Genomic DNA, 18,000 nt, shown 5'->3' on the forward strand with positions numbered 1-18,000 from the left:
GAGCCTAAGGCAGACACTTAACCGACTGAACCACCCAGGTGTCCCCTCATAGTTCATTTTGATTTTGAACTAATGCCTGATGATCATATATAATCATAGTTGTAATGAACTTAAAATGAAGGAGTGTGTACTGGGTATTAACCCCAAAGATACAAATGCAGTGATCTGAAGGGGCACCTGCACACCAATGTTTATAGCAGCAATGTCCACAATAGCCAAACTATAGGAAAGGGTCCAGATGTCCATCGACAGATGAATGGATAAAGAAGATGTGGTACACACACACACACACACACACACACACACACACACACACACACACACACACACAATGGAATATTATGCAGCCATCAAAAAAATGAAATCTTGCCATATGCAACAACATGGATGGAACTAGAGGGTATATGCTGAGCGATATAAGCCAATCAGAGAAAGACAATTATCATATGATCTCACTGATATGTGGAATTAAGAAACAAGACAGAGGATCATAGGGGAAGGGAGGGAAAAATGAAATAAGACAAAACCGGAGAGGGAAACCAAACCATAAGAGACTCTTAATCATAGGAAAACAAACTGAGGGTTGCTGGAGGGGTGGGGTTTGGGGTGATGCGGGTAACTGGGTGATGGGTATTTGGGGAGGGTATGTGTTGTAATGAGCACTGGGTATTACATAAGACTGATGAATCACAGACCTGTACCCCTGAAACAAATAATGCATTATATGTTAATTAATTGAATTTAAATTATAAATAATAATAATTAAAAAAATGAAGGAGTGTGATGAGTTGAATTGTGTCCCCCAACAAGATACATTCAAATCCTAACCCCTAGTATCTGAGAATGTGACCTTATTTTGAATTAGGATCATTGGAGATGTCATTAGTTGTGCTGACATCATGCTGGCATAGCCGTGGACCCTTACTGCAATATGGTTGGTGTCCTTGTAGCAAGATGAGAAACAGACATGCAAGGAGAGCACCATGTGATGATGGAGGCAGAGACTGAGGTGCTAAAGCTACAAGCCAAGGAATGCCAAGGATTGACAAGAAACCACTAGAAGCTAAGAAGAGGCAAGGAAGGATTCTCTCCTGGGGGTGTCACAGGAACTGTGACCCTGCAATACCTAGATCTTGGACTTCCAGCCTCTAGAACTATGAGACAATATATCTCTGTTGTTTTAGGCCACCAGTTTGTGGGGTTTCATTACAGAAGCTTCAGAAGTAGAATGATAACTATGTTGAGAGATCGAGCACTCTGAATGAAAGGTCGATCACTACGTTTAGAAACAGTGAGCAATATATTAGCAAATACAGCACAAATGTCAGGCACTGTGATACACACTCGTATCATTTCATTATGTTATCACAACAACCAAATGAGGTTGGAACTACTAATATCCATATTTCACAGCTAATAAATTGTGTGCAGACAGCTTACAGCCAAGGTCACACTAGCAGTAAATATAGGATGTTGTGGGGAATACCATGGACATTTCTTGCCCTTAACAACTTTAAAATCTAGTGGGTAAAAGCTAAAACATATGCATGTTGACTCAGTCATTCATTGGTTTTGTCTCTAATGTTGTTTTCCCCTTGAAATATTAACTCAAATGATCCAACGGAGGATTGAGAGAAGGAGAAAGAGAGAGGGAGAATGTGTAGTGGGGGCAATGCAATCCTCAGCAGACCTAAGAAATAGAAGTACAAACCTGTCAGGTTCGTCATGGAATCATCACATAGGAGAAGAATTCATTTTCATAATCCCCAGAGTCATATCAAAGGTCTGGTCTGAGGTGATTTTCTAAATTAACATCCATTCTTTTTCTTGAATTCCTCAGTTCTTTGTGGATTCAGCACAGAATTGCTCCTTTCCATTTTCTGTGTTCACCCCAGCAGAGAGTGCAGATGGGACTGCGTGAAAATGATTTGTTCCTTCATGATAAAATGGAGGGAAATGTCTTTCACTCTTTTTGCCAAAAATCCTTTCTGCCTATTTCGTTTTGTTTTCTCTTCTGTGTTAAACATGCAGGTGTCCAGGACCATTTCCTAGAATTATTGTTGTCGTTGGCTGTGCTAAACCAGCCTCTCAACCAATTTCTCCCCGTTCCAGCTCACCCTCCACACCTTCCAAGGGAGAGGAGACAGAGATGGACATCTGTTCTTACCAGCCATTTCTTTCAAAGCTCTTCTTACAGACTTTCTTATCCATGGCCTTCCCCTCACCTAACTACAACTTTTCCTTGAATTTTCTATGGCCACGTTGTATTAGGATTTGCAGATGATTCTCTGTTTACTTGCATGTCTTAGCTCATTTTATTCTTTCAGTACCATGATGACAAGAGTAATGACTGCTCCAAAGTAACTCCAATTTTTCTGCTTTACAGTGACCAAAAATATGATTTTTCAAAGCTCTTAATTGTCCCCCCTAAATAATTAAGACAAAACTACTTGTATTCAGATTTATGGTCTTAATGAATTTAAAGTCTCGGGGTGACAGACATGCAGACTAGCTGTTGTGCATCATCCATTGGGATTTCACGTAGAGTCCGGGAAGGACAATTTAATAAGGCCCCCTGAAAAACAAGACTCATTTCTAACTTTAGCAAATTTCTAGTAAGGTAGCTCTAGACCTGAACAATGACTAATTCAGGCCTTCATGGATAAGGGACAGGATTGTGATGTGCACTAAATACATCTTGGATGATAGCTGGATCTTTCATTAGCAAATATTAATGTAGCATTTCCCTGTACTCAAGGGACTGAGCTAAGAGCTTTATAGGCATTATCTTATCCTCATGCGTTCCATGAGGTAAGCAATATTATCTTTATATCCATTTCACAGATGAGAGAAAACTGAGGTTTTAAGGGGTTAGTAGCTTACTCGAGGTGGAGCCAGGACTCAAACCTAGACAATTTGAAGCCAAACCGTGCTCTGAACCACTCTCCTCTACCGCTGTCTTTTCCAAAAATACTCTGCTGAGGGATCAGAAAGCCTGTTACTGTATTTGAGACACTTTTAATTGCCAAAGTAACAAATGCAATCGCATTTACACTGAATTGTTTTTCCTCTTTATTTTCAAGTGTGAGAACCTCAGAAGGGAAGATTCCACCAGAGATACGCAGGCCAAGAAATGTATCTCCCTGGAAGTCATTGATTGCCATGCTATTTTTAAATGGACAGAGTAAACTATTTTTCCCATTGCCAGCCTGAAAGCTAACTCACGCATTTCTTACTATGGCTTACAGAGTTCTTCAACAATTCAACCACGGCCTTGCCTCCCAGGCTTGCTCACTACCCACCTGGTTGCATCTACCCCATTCCTCATGCCAGGTCTCTCTCACATTCGGATGAGCCATGGTCCCTAATACCTTCATGCCATTATGTGTACGTTTCTTCTTCCAGGAATTCCCTTCCTTCTTGTTGCCAGGGTGCAAGCCCCCTCGTCATCCTTCAGGACCTGCTCATGATATCACCTCCTCTGTCCAACCTTCCTCGACTCTCAGTACAGAATTAATCACTCCTCTTACTATCATGCATTTCTATAAATATTACAAATCATTGCTCTTATTTGCTTTATTATAACTATCTGTTCAGTTATCTCTTGTCCCAAAAGCTTGTCAATAAACACTGACAATATTGTAAGCCCCGCAAGAGCAAACTATGATTGCGATTGTATGCTCTGCATTTCAGTTTCCCCTTGCCAACATGGGCCTCTCTATTTGTTATGCTTGTGAAACGTAAGTCTTATATCCACAAGATAGCAGATGCCTTTTTTCCCTATCCCAGGTTCAAACAGTCTATTTCTTTTAAAAATCAATTTATTTTTCACCTTTCATCACCAACCTCCTATGGGTGGATAGTTCACTTACAACTTAATAATTAGAACTCGGGAAAGCCATTCTCGTGGCCAATAAGGAAATTTGTCCTGAGCTATGTGGGTTTGAGTGGAGCCAAATAAATATTTTCAAATGTTCCCCTAATGCCAAAGAACCATTGCTTTTTGATATAACCACATCTGTTAGCTAGCTGCACAATTTCTTTAAAGGAGCAAGATTCATTAATGCCTTCACATAATAAATGTTTAGAGTGTCTGCCACGTGCCAAGCACTGTGCAAGATACTGGGGAAACAAGGGCTTCATAGTTTATAGTCTAGAGCAAAAGAAAGGTTTAATAAGCAATCACTCAAATAAGCATGTATTTCCAATTGTGCAAGCACAATAACAAGTAATATAGGTTCTCTGAAAAAGAACAGCATGGATTCTCATCAGGTCTCTCAGAAAAGGACATTTAAATTGAGGCAGGAAAAGTGAGCAGTAGTTAACCAGTCAAGAGTGGGGAGAGTGTCCCACAAAAAAGGGGCCAGCAGTGGCTCAAAGATGCTAACTGCATGTGGCTCACATATATATTTAGCTCTGCGTATAGACATGGCCACTAAAATGCAACAAGGTATTTCAAAGATACTGCACATAACTCATCTTTTTTTTTAATTTTTATTTAAAGGAAATGTTTGTTACATTTAATCACTCCTTGATTAGGTGATTTTTATTCAAGGTAAAAGATAGTTACACATAAAAGGAATGTGAGAAAAAAACATAGGAAAAGTGACTGTAGAGATGATAAAGTACAAGAAATTTTCAACTTTTTTTCTGTTCTTTGGGGGAGAGAGAGAGAGAAAGAAAGAGTGTGTGGGTGAGCCGTGGGGAAGGGCAGAGGGAGGGACTCTTAAGCAGGCTCCACACCCAGCACAGAGCCTGTTGCAGGGCTCCATCTCACAACCCTGAGATTATGACCTGAGCCAAAATCAAGAGTCGGATGCTTAACCTACTGAGCCACCCAGGTACCCCGATTTTCAACCTTTCATGTTTGTGGGCCCTGTTCCTGGGCTCCCAAGGAAACTATACTTTAACATGTACCAAGGTCAAAATGACTCACCAGGATATCAAAGCATGGGGTCGATTTCTGCCCTGAGCATACATTGTGCATCTGCTTCATTGAAAAAATAACCAAGAAGGAGCATTCCAAACATAAAGAAAAGAAAAAAAAAAAAAAACCGTCCCTGGTTCACATAAGATTGAATTCATAAAGCCTTGTGCACACTATAAACATAAGAGAAATTCTATAACTTTCTGGAGTATCCCATGTTATGACAACGTGTACTCTTTATGTTAAAAATATATATATTAATCCTGCACCAAATGTTCCTTCCCAAGAGCACCCTCTTCTTTGTGAAGGTGGTGTATTCTGGGCAGCTGTCCTAATGGGCTCGAATAAAACTCTATTCCATTTTCTTTAAATTTTTTTTAAAAGTTTGTTCATTTTGCATCAACATTTCCCAACAGACTAAGACTAGTGGTTCTAAGCAGGTCTTGGCTCTAGGAAAGCTGGAAGAAACAACCAGAATCTCAGTTTCTCAGAATACCAGTGGTCAGTTAATACACAGAAGACTGGGTAGTGGAACCAAGAAGGTGGGAAAATCAAGAAGCTGAAGGAGAGACAGGAGTTCTCAGCCGAGAGAAGAGCAGGAGCCAATGAACAGAGTGAGGGAAACAGCAACAAACACGGAAGGTGTGTGAAAGGAAGGGGCTCCTCCAAGGCCTTTTAAAAACTCCCCCCAAACACAGAAATAAAAATAGAACTCCTCGCTTCCCCCGTGAAGAACCATCAGACTCCATCCCCACTTACCGAAGTGGAGCTTATTTGCCCTCCCTCCACCCCAGCCTCCTTGCTTAGCAGTTCCCATCTGCACTGCAGCGGAGATGAGCAAGCCCACAGGCCTGAGCACAGTCCGGTTCCCTGGAGCAACGCCTCATCGCACCCGCAGGACCGGCCACCAGGGAAGGGCCCAGATGGGCTGCCATGTGCCTGGCAGGGCCTTGTCACATGCAAAGGAGGTTAGCCTTGAGGCTTTAGGCTTGGGGCCACCATCGCTCTGGGGGAGGACTGTTATCAGATGGATGTTTTAGAAAGCTGCCTCCAACTAGGTGTGAAAAATGGATTTCAGGGGACGGGGCTGAAGCCAAGGAGACTAATCAGAAGGTACTAAGTAATCCAGGTGAGACTGTTAAAGCCAGAGCCAAAGGAAAAGCAATACAAAAGGGGGGTAAATTTGAGAGGCGTTTTGGAGTTAGAGACATGCCTTGGTGAACGCTTGAATGTAGGGGACAGGAGAGAAGATGCTGACGATGGTTCTGAGGTTTCTAGCTTGGAAAACTGGAGGGCGGTGATGACATTAAGAAAACAAGAAGTCCATAGCTTAGTGTATAGAGTCGTCCAGTCACCATGCTCTACACCCAAAACTAATGCAACATTGCATGCCAATTATACTTCTGTTAAAAAAAAAAAAAGCAGGAAGACGAGCAAGTTCAATACAAAAACATATACACACACGTGAGCGTAACAACTCTACCCCTGAATTATCAGCAGTACCTGCTCTCAGCAGTTTTCAATGCTTTGGTTAATCTGATGCTGCCTATAGCATCCTGTGGAATGTCTACATGAATTGGGAGGGGGAAGACTATTTTTTTTTTTTTTTTTTTTTTTTTAGAATGTCAATCCACCTTTATTGGAGGAAGCCCTGCCCTGCCACTGCTTTAAATACAGCAAGCCCGGCCCCAGCCCGGCACCGGGCAGGCTCAGACGATCATCTCCAGCTGCTGGCCATACTCGATGACCTGCTTGGCCAGTTCCGTGAGAGGACGGTGGTATCTTCTGGCTTCTGCTGCTGGCTGGCAAAGCTGTAGTAATTGTTAAGGCCCAGAACCCACCCTTTTTTCTTGGCGTAGTCGGTCATCTTTTAGGGCGTGTTGAAGAAGAGGATCCGGGTGGCCTCAGTGAAAAGGATTTTCTCATAGGCCTTCTCGATGCACCCATCAATCTCATCCCTGATAGTGTCAAGCAGGATGTCAATGAAGAAGCTATAGCTCTCAGCAGGGATGTTGCCTTTGGCCAGGAACACCTTGTTATAGCTGCCCTCCATCAGGTATTGCTCCAGGGACATAGGATGCTTGATGTATACATTGGTCTGGATGTCTTTGGCAGGCAGCCGCTCCAACTCTGTGTGGAACTCAGCCACCCGGTTCTGGGAGAGCAGGAAGAGGAGGTTGAGGCCCAAGAGCTGGTGCATGTAGGCTGACTCGGGGAGCTGCTCCTTGTAATCGAAGTAGTAGCATTTGAGCTGGGCCATGTAGCGCTCGAAGGAGGGGATGTCCTTGCGCAGGATGCTCCACTGGGCCCCAATCTCCAGAATGTCACGGGCCAGAATGAGCTGCTGTTTGGTCAGTTTGGTCCCTGTGGTTGGCAAGAAGTTGAGCTCCAGCAGAACCAGCTTGAGACAGCCCAGCTCTTCACCGCACTTGCTAAGATTGGGGTTTTACGGTTCCATTCGCCCTTAAGTTGCTCGTACATGCCGGCTGCGACCTGCAGGACTGCACCCGAGGCCGCCGCAGGGCCCGAGTTTGAGGTGCCCGGCGCCCCGTTCACCGCCATGGCCGCCATCATCCGTGATGCGGCCGGGGAAGACTATTTCTAAGGAATAGTTTTAAAATACAAATTGATGTCATTGGATTAAAGATATTTTCATTAAAATGATTCTCCTACTAGTGAATTCCCAAAAATACACTCTTTTTTTGACTGAGGTTATCGATGACAGGCGAAAGAAACTGTCCACATTTAATGTATACATCTTGATGAGTTTGAGCATAAGTATACACCTGTGAAACCACCATCATAAACACTACCATAAACATAACCATCATCTCTAGGAGTTTCCTTTCCCCTCTCTTTTCACGTAAAACAATTTCTATCTTAGATTGTAACTTTTGGAGACCAAGAGGTCTGGACATGGGACCTCAGAGTGCTGTGAGGTGGAATGTGGGACTGGGTTGGGGAAGGAGAGACTATTGAGGTGCTGGTGGGCCCCTTCTGAGGGAAGGAGAGCTATTGAAAAGAAGGTGCTGGTGGCCCCTTCTGCCATGGGTCCCTGAGTGAGTGGCAATAATGGAGACTATGTTGGCATTGTCTGGAATACATTCTACATAAGCCTCTTGCAGGCTTTACAGCCGCAAGGACCACACTCTGAGGACTCACAAGTAAGACTGCTAACCTAAGTGGTCATATCACTAAGGATGGGAAGCAGAATCATAGAAGCAAGTGTTTGAGGAAGGCACAAATCCTGCATTTTCTGCCAACATATAGCTTTAGACAGGGTGGGAATTTCAGGGAAAGTGCCTCACCTTCAAGAAAAAAAAAAAAGTGCAAAGTAGCTGCAGGACCATCCCTCACAGCTGACAACACTCTGATTGTGATAAGCCAGGCTGGAGAGGCCCTGGAAACCAAAGCTCACGCCACCTGGGAACACCATCATTTCCTTCAGCTCCTGCTCATTTATCTTTCTCAATGAAGAGTTTCTTTTTCAAATGGTGAAAATGGACTTCCAGTCTAAATGGTGGACTGAGTAGTGGTGGGGAGGGAATCACTCTTCTGAAAACATGAAAATTCTGGATACCATATAAGAATGGAGTGTTTAGAAGGCACGCCTGAGTGCAAAAGGTGTGAAACACTTCTCAGGCACATTTTAACCAAAGCCAAAAGTGGCTGCCGGAACAGTGAGCAGAAGCAAAGCCAGAGAGGCCATTGGGTCTTTGAGCTAAACTAAAGCCTCAGGTTGGATGTGAGCTTTGAGCCTCTGAGAGATGATAGTCCCCTCAGTGTGGTGGGGATGGGCTGCTCGACTGAGGGAATTTTCCTGTGCAAATCCAGAAGCCCCCACGCAAGGCCACCCAGTCCCAAGAGCTAAGACTAGAAACTGACCCCTTTTCGGGCTCAGGGACATGGTGTGAAAGGGCGTTGGGTGGAAGAAGACTTACTCCAAAGGAATCAGACATCAAGCCTCTACCCTTCCAGAGTGTGGGATCAGAGGTGGCATAGACTTGCACAGGCAAATAGGAACCTATCCCTTAAGGACACTTTGACAGCCCAGTACACTGGTAGGACACCTAAAATGCCTATGTAAGTGTATGTCTCTAATCCATTTAGCTTTGAAGAATATATGAAGACTTTATGAAAGTAAAAAAAAAAAAATGTTGACTTTATAAACTGTGCCTTTTCCTTAATAAAACCTCCAGCTTGGGTTTGAATGAGTATCACTCCAGAGAGCCAAAATACTAACATATGAATATCTTATGGCGCCATCTAGTGTCTAAGAGTTATATATCCAATCTGCTCTACTAAGAATAAGCATCTAAGTGATGACTCATTGAATTCTACTCCTGAAACCAATATTGCACTGTATGTTAACTAACTAGAATTTAAGTTAAAAAAATTAAAAAACAATAAACATCTCTATCATAGGTATCTAGAGATTTCATGAACCATTGTTTGGAAAGCCCATGAATACCTGCAATGTTAGGTTAGCTGTTCTTTATCTCTTTATAGACTGATTGTGTTGTCAGGGTCCTTCCTTATTCACAGAAAATGACTCACATTTGTATGGCACTCTAGAGGGACAAACTGAGGTCAATGAGAGCATTTGCCTAATCAGAAGCGCATGATCTGCATACTTACGGATGGCATGCCAGTTTCAGTGAAGAATAAACCCATTCTGTTTGTTTGCCTGTGTTTGCATATTTGTTTCTCAGGGGTAGGAATTGGTTTCCTGATTGTAAATTGAGCTGTCTCAGATATTTCAGCAAAATAGAGTAAAAAATTGGTATTTTCATCTCTTGTGAGAAGTTGCCAGCTACTGATAATAAGGGTTTTTATATTTTCCATTTCTTTCATAAACAAGTGCCTGTTAGAGATTGATAACTTCCCCAAATTGAGTAAAGCGACTTGACTGAAGTTTCCCTGAAAGCATAAACAAACTGTCAGACCCACAAAACTTAGTGAGAACAGTGGCAAACACTCCAGAGTAACAATAAGGCCAATTCCTTTCAGCTCACAGAAATGTGGGAGAAAATGAACAGGCTAATCCCGCCGCTGCCTCAAAGTGAAGGTCATAAACCATCACTGCTAATGTTCCTCCAGGCCTGAGTTTAGACAGGCTTCCACCTTGACTAGGAGGGGCCTCCTATAGCCCTCTCCAGGCTCTGAGGTGGGCTGCAAAGGGCAGGACAGGCCATTACCAAGAATACTTCTTGAAAATAAACTATTTTGTACTATTTGTCAATAAATTATAGGACAAGCTGTTACGGGTCCGGGTTTGTTTGTCTTGTTCCTGGTAGGCTAGAGGGGGCAAGGTTGAATTTTAAAAGCTTGTCAAAATAACACATTATCCTTGCATACATGTCTTAGTTCTGTTCTCTACCCTCTAATTCATCTTTAGGATCATTTGCAAGTGGAAAGTAAAGGAATTCAAATTAAATCAAGATATCATTTTTCATCTATTTGAGTAGGATTCTTTTTCAATTACCAATACCCAATATTTTGGCAAGGGTGTAAGAGGTATAAATTTATACAAATTTTCTAGAGAGTAAAAAGTGCATGCCTTTTGACCCAGCAATTCCATTCTGGGGATTTACCCCAAGAACAAATGTGGAAAGAAGAGAACTACCAGAATTTTTATTATACTATTTATTTACAATAGAAAAACTTTGGAAACAAACTGAATCCTCGAAAGTAGCATAATGGTTAACTAAGTTATGATATAGCCACATGATAAAGCACCATGTAATCACTTAAAAAGTATATGGAAGATTATTTAAAGAGATAGAAAAATTTCACAATATAAAAATGGAAGGGGAAAAAACATACTACCAAACTGTGTATACGTCTTTATAAAATATAATGTGAGCAGTAGATATCTCTAGGTGTTGGTATGGGTAATTTTATTTTCTTTCTGGGGTTTAAAGATTTGTCCAATGAGCATGATTGCCTACTATAATCTGAAAAATAAACAATAAATTATATAAAAAAATGCCAAAGAAGAAGAGTCATGTGTTGGATAGAGTCACAAGCCTTAGTGAAGAACAAAAATATCCATTGTTCTTCCAAAATAATCCTGACTCTGTAATTGCAACTCAGCAACCGTCACAGGGGCCAGCCAAGTGTCATTGCTGTCCATAATTTATGTGATGAGATTACAAGAATATACGTCAGATTTTCTTTTCATAACTTATACTAGTATGGTCCTATAGCAGGACTCTACTAAGGCATGCACACGTATAAGATCTATGCTAAGACAAGAATGGGGCTCACACCAGTGTGGCAAGACCTCACAACTGGAGGGGTTGGAAGAAGTTGCAGCGTGCACGGTGTGTTTCAGTGACCCGAAAGCCACAGCATGACCACAACATGTGGTAGGAAGTGCAAGCAGGGAAGGGGGAGGAGATTGGAAAGATGACTTGAAATGTCTTGGAAGACTAGAAAGATGGTGTGCAAGGACTTGAGAGTCTGGATATGTTCAATAGATTATTGGCAGGATGTTTTCCCAGGCATTTTAAGCACACTGATGTCACAGTTAAGATCTGTGTTTTAGAAGTGTGTGTGTGTGTGTGTGTGTGTGTGTGTGTGTGTGTGTAATATGGAAGATGAATTGAAAGCAAAGAAAACCAGGGGCAAAACTACCAGTATGAAAGCTACTGCAGTAGGAATTTTAAAAAATAAATGAAAATTCCTCAAACAGTGCTAGGACAACAGAAATGGGAAGAAGGAAACGTATTAGAGAGGCATTGTGTAGAAGGAACAGGGCTTGATGGTCAAGTGGAAGCAGAAAGTGACTGAGGAGATGCTTAGAAGGCAGCTGCTCAGGCTGTGATGGAGCAGTTAGCACAAACCTTGGATGTTTTTATCATTACTGTCTATCTGAATAGACAACTTCCACTAATCTGTTCCCCTTTAACAAGTGATAATGTGCCACTCCACTCCTAGTTTATCACAGCTACAAAGAGCCCCTTCCAACCTTAGAGGACATGGCATTTGTTACAATGTGTTATTGTATATGTTACGTACCACATGTGTTACCATATATGTACTATTTAGTCCAGCTACCTCTGCGTTAAGCACAAGGTTAGACGAGCAGTTGTACGGATAATTTAAAACAGGATCTTTTTTAAAATACAGTTTCAGAATATAGGTATGTTTATAAAGAAGCAAATTTTGACCTAGCCAAAAAAAAAAAAGAATTCCTTGTATTTATATTATAGTTTGTTGTTGTTGCTACTGCTGTTGTTGTTTTTCTGTTAAGTGGCATGTGAAGCAGACATTCTCGGCTCTTTCCTGAGCCTCATGTCATCTCTCATACAGGTGCAGACCATAGATGGGCCAGACAGAAGGGAGCTGCTGGAGGGGGCTGCTGGGTAGTCATCATCCAGTAAATAAGCCACACGTGACCAGGAGTCATAGATCGAGGTCACTCTAAGCAAAGTGTGTATTTTCTGGTCATTGACTTCTACAGGCCACATCTCCCTTCTCATGCTCCTCTTGTATGTTTAAGATGGAAATGTTCATTGGCTGAAACAAATTTCAGAATTGGCATAGCTTTCTGAGCACAGATTGGTGGTTGCCAGAGGTAGCAGCTAGGGGCACGTGAAATGGGTGAAGGTGGTCAGAAGGTACAAACTTTCAGTTACAAAATAAATAAGTCCTGGACATGGTGACCATAGTTAATCATACTGTAATGTTTATCTTGTTTATCTGAAAGTTGCTAAGAATGTAGATCTTAAAATTTCTCATTGTAAGAAAAAAAATTTACAACTGTGTGATGATGGCCATTAACTAGACTTACTGTGATGATCATTTCTCAATATGTACACATACTGACTCATTAGGTTGTACACCTGAAACTATTATGATGTTATTTGTCAATTATATTTCAAAAAAAAAAGAACCAGCATATTTTTTAAAAGTATAATATTTATCATTACTTGGAAATGTTACTACAATCCAATGAAGACTTAAAATAGAACTGGTAAGCATACAGTGAGTTATATTATTCTTAAAGATTTAAAGTTGGTTTTAGCAAAACAAAACTTTTTAAGATAAAGTCTTAAAATAATAGTGCTTTGTATATGGAGAAGGCTAAAAAAAAAAAATGATACTGATTGACTAACAAGGTGATATTCTGCTCCCAGAACTACTGAAGGAAACTTGGGCTTCTGCCCTCACCTCTCTCATTATCTTTATAACATCTACAAGTTGGTCCCTTCTCTTATCAACTAGAGGTGGTCTTCCCCATTTTTAAGAAAGCAATCAGTTTCCTAAGTAGAAAACTAAGCTTATTAGATGTTACAAAGAAAATAATACCATTTTCCATTTTCTCTTCTTGATAAATGTTAATAAAGTTGTGTTCATCAGTTTCCCCCTTCTTCAAAGTCTTAAAGGGTAGAATTTTGAGGACTCAGTTATTGACCAAGTCCATTTTTCTTTCTTTTTTCATCCAGCAGACACAAAATATTCTTTAAAGACTTTAAAGAAAGCCCTATTTTCAGAATCACCCCTATTTGAACATAGAAAAACAGTTTCTCTGTCATACTGTCTTCCATGGAAAACAGTTCCCATGGGCAACCCACTTTCCACCAAGAAGACCGTTCTCTGCACTGGTTCATTGGGGCACAGCACTTCGCAGTGGGTAATTGTGCACAGTCACCTTTCCAAACTGCCACCTTCCTCCCTGGGCATGGAGCCTACTTAAGATTCTCTCTCTAACACTCCTCTGCCGCTCCCTGCTTCCACTCATACAGGCTCTCTCTTTCAACCTCTCTAAATAATAAATAAATAAATAAATAAATATCACACAATCCATGTTTTAGGTTTTAAAAACTTTTTCTGTGAATTAAACTTGGTTAAAGTGATTTTTTCAAAGTGAGGAAGCTTAAATATTAAATATTTGGAAAAAATATTCCAAGTACAAATCAGTAATTATTTGTCTAATTAAGTTTAAGATGTTTCTACTTCAGCCTAAATATTTTAACTTTCCAGAAGTGTATACACTTAAGACTATTCACCATCACATTTGTATTTTAATAGACAATGATATGATACACAATAGGATGAAAAAAATACACACGTGTGTGCATGACTTCTATTATTAGATTATGTCAATCAAATATAGAATTCCTCAAAATATAGTTATCAACCTTGTGCCTATATCATGGAATGTAGATCTTCTTGACAAACATTTTTAAAATATGCAAGCAAAGATAATAGTAAGTCATTACATAACCACCACGAGATAAGGAGAAAGGGTAAGACAGAATTTACTAAGACAAGAAAACTCAGGACATATAATAATACAAGACAAAATCTAAATGGCTACAAGACAGTGATGAAAGGTAAGTTAATACTATTGTTGAAGATAAATTGTTTTAGAAAAAAATAGAAATGATTTCATAAAAGTAGTAAGAGAGAAGGAAATAAGAGGTTTTTTTGTATTTTTTTTTACAAAATAATCTGGGTGTTCTTTTTACTCTATTCATATTAAGCTTGGTGTGAAGTAAAAAAAGAATATCCAAATATTTAGAAATTAGTTTGTAATACCTAATTTCACCAGAGGATGGTAGAACAGGGTCCAAAACCATATGAAAAAGTGCTTCTTTATATATTTTTTCTTTATATTTTTCTCCAGGAGTTCACACAACATATATGATAAATCTAACTTGTAGAAACTGTCAAAATCTTTTTATTCAAAAACACATATTAGTGGCGCCTGGGTGGCTCAGTCGTTTAAGCGTCTGCCTTCGGCTCAGGTCATGATCCCCGGTGTCCTGGGATAGAGCCCCACATTGGGCTCCCTGCTCCGCGGGAAGCCTGCTTCTCCCTCTCCCACTCCCCCCTGCTTGTGTTCCCTCTCTGGCTGTGTCTCTCTCTGTCAAATAAATAAATAAAATCTTAAAAAAAAAAAAACAAATATTAGCTGGGTGCCTGGTTGGCTCAGTCAACGGAGTGTGTGACTCTTGGTTTCGGGGTTGTGAGTTTGAACCCCACATTAGGTGCAGACATTACTTAAAAAAATAAAATCTTTGAAATTAAAAAAAATAGGAGATAATACATACATACTGTTGGTTGTTAGTTTGGTTGATTTGCTTGTTAGTCTGTTTCATCTGGGGTAGGGGGAGAAGGGTGAGGAATACACCACCCTGGGATATTAAAATATGACCTACAAGTTTCTTGTCACAACAGATCAACAGGAAATTAAGACCATGAAAGAACATTTTTTCAAAGTGACAGTTAGAAACAAACTGAGAAATTTGTAGGAATTTGACAAAAGTCGGAGAGAAGGGACTTATTACCCAACCACAATCTTCCATTCAAAACCCTTAAAGGGTTTAGGGACACACTGGGAGGGTCCAGGAGTAGCCAGCACAAAAGAGAAGTGTGTTTTCTCCTACTCATGAAAATTCCCAGTGCACACCCCACTAGGCATCTTATGCTCTTCCCAACTCATCCACCCAACTTCTACAAAAGATCAAGACATTTTGATCTTCAATGGGAATTTTCGCTGCTGAGTGGGGTGAAAACTTGGGGGCAACGGTAGGCAGTAAATAGTCCACACTTTTTTTCAAACTGTAACTGAGTTCCTGCTAGATGCAGCTACCACATTCTGGGGTGTCAAAGATAAATAAGGTCTGGTCCCTGATGGGGAGAAGTTAATGTTGAGAGTTGGGGCGCCTGGGTGGCTCAGTCAGTTACACATCTGCCTTTGGCTCAGGTCCACCCAAATCATCGCCCCAACATTTGGGGGGCCCCATCTAATCGAGAGGCACACCGTTTAGGCACCCGCATTCCCGTCCCTTCTTGTCTGGTCCCTGCTGCCCCAGACAGCCTCCCTAGATAACTCCCTGTCTTTGCCCATCTCTGAGACTTGACCTATCTTCCTAGGCCAGCCCTGCCCCCCCTAAACCTGGCTCTGCACCTGGCAATCAGTTACCTCTGTTGGCCACAATAACCCTAGTCCTGACTTTGGACCAGAGGATGCCTGCTGGTGGCTCTTTAAGTCTGGCATTGATAGAAAAGCACCTCAGAGTAAAGGACATGAACGTAAACTATTCATGGCAATGACAAATATTTACATCATAACTTCAGGCAACATTGTATCCCACTATTTGTTTGTGTCATTATGGACAAAACTGAAGGCATCAAGGCCTGCCTTTTGCATTTTTATCTTGAAGGAGGAGTTCTGAGTTTCTAATTCCAGATCTGCAATTTACCTGCTGTGTGACCATGCAGAAGTTACCACACACCTCTAAGCCTAGGCTTCCTCAACTGTAAAGTCAAATTAAGAATAATACTGACTTCATAGGTTTGTTGTGTGGAGTAAATGAGATAATATATGTTAACGGTATTGGGCATAGCACTTGGCACAGAGTGAGTGTCCAATAAATGTTAGGACAGAATAACATGGCTACATGTTAAAGCTATTTCCTTGCTACTTAAGAAATCTGAAAGTACTAGCATTAGAATTTTTACTGCTTGTATTTTTATTCTGAAAGTTTCAAGTGTAAAATATAAAAAATATCCAATTAGATAAAGAACCAAGTTTCACATCTGATTAGTCTCCAGTTTCTCTAGGGCTCCATATTCAGGCTTCTCCCTTTTTTATTTTTACCCTCCCACCACTTGCATTTTTAACTGGATTTTCTTTTTACTATAGATTTAAATAAAATGCATCAGTTTTAAAACTTTTAAGGTAGAAATAGGTATAAAATGAAAAATAAACCTTTCTCTTCCCACCAGACTTCCTATTCTTTTTCCCCCTGAGATAATCACTCTATCAAATTCTTACAAATCTTCAAGCTTCTGATATATTTTTCACACAAATAAGATCATATGATCATACCCTTCTGCATCTTGCCTTTTCATTTAATACAATAGCATATCATATAACAAAAGATACAGAGGTACCATGTCATTTTTTAATGTATAGTAGACCTTTGTTTAAATGTAACATGCTTTGAGTTCCCCTATTTATGGATACTTATTTGTGATTCCTTATTTATATAAATACCAATGTTTTATATGCTTTTGTACACATATCTTTGCACACTTTGGCAAGAATATGTGTAGGACAAATTTCTAGAAATGCCGCTCTTAGGCCAAAGGGTCAATGCATTTTTAATTTGGAATAAATATTGCTGCCAAACTGTTCCCCTTTGAGGTAGAACCAGATTGCACTCCGATCTCTCAATGGAGCATGCTATCTACTTTCCTATGATCTTTCACCCAAATGTATTATCTAAGTTTTAAACTGCATTAATCTGATAGATGAAAAATTATTATGTCTTTGTTGTTTTAATGTTCTTCTTTTTAATTAGGAGTGAAATTGAACATTTTTCTCATGTTCATTAGCAATTTGTATTTTTATAAATTACCTGTCAAAATATTTGCCCACTGTCTTATTTTTTTAATGACTCTAAATTCTTTCTATAGTAAAGGAAATTAACCCATTGTTTGCCATACGTGGTGCGCATTACAATATATAGTGAAAATACTTCTGTCACTAATTACACATTCATATTTATATATCACATATGATTGTTCCACTTATTAAACCTAAAAGACAAAAATAAAATAGGAAATTAAGACTGATTTTATAGTTATAGGAAATGTGACTCTAGCATTTTATTATTGTACTTCATTAAACAAATTAAGTGATGTCAACTGATGACTCATTATTTACTATATCCATTCATACAAGTGTACCACAGATATACTTACTAGTAATATTTCAGTCTTTGTATCACTTATAAAAATTTACTGTATTAAAGATCAGACCATATGTGCCTTGCCTGGAGAACTGAGTTTTAGAGCTTAATCTTCTTATAAACATCATTTATAATTATTCCCATGGTAGGTATTTAGAGCCATCAATGTATTTGATTAAATGATTCTAGAAGAAACCTGTGCTAACCAGAAAGAGCTGACAGTAGAAGAAAGAAACAATATGATCACATACCGTTTTTGTGAACTATAGTGGGGTGATAAAGGCTAACATAGAAAAAAATCACCATTGTCTGATTCCACAAAACTCCCATTTTCCAGTGGATAATGCCCCAATTAAACTG

The 18,000-nt window shown here is 40.0% G+C and overlaps 1 pseudogene across 1 annotated transcript; it reads right to left on the reverse strand.

The window, feature by feature from the left end:
* Positions 1-6,636: 6,636 nt before the first annotated feature.
* LOC113938141 lies at positions 6,637-7,507 on the reverse strand (annotated as a pseudogene). The gene has a single exon (XR_003524833.2). The product of XR_003524833.2 is annotated as a 26S proteasome non-ATPase regulatory subunit 8-like (transcript).
* Positions 7,508-18,000: the final 10,493 nt, after the last annotated feature.

Source organism: Zalophus californianus, chromosome 4, assembly GCF_009762305.2.
Source record: "Zalophus californianus isolate mZalCal1 chromosome 4, mZalCal1.pri.v2, whole genome shotgun sequence".
NCBI classification, from domain to species: domain Eukaryota; kingdom Metazoa; phylum Chordata; class Mammalia; order Carnivora; family Otariidae; genus Zalophus; species Zalophus californianus.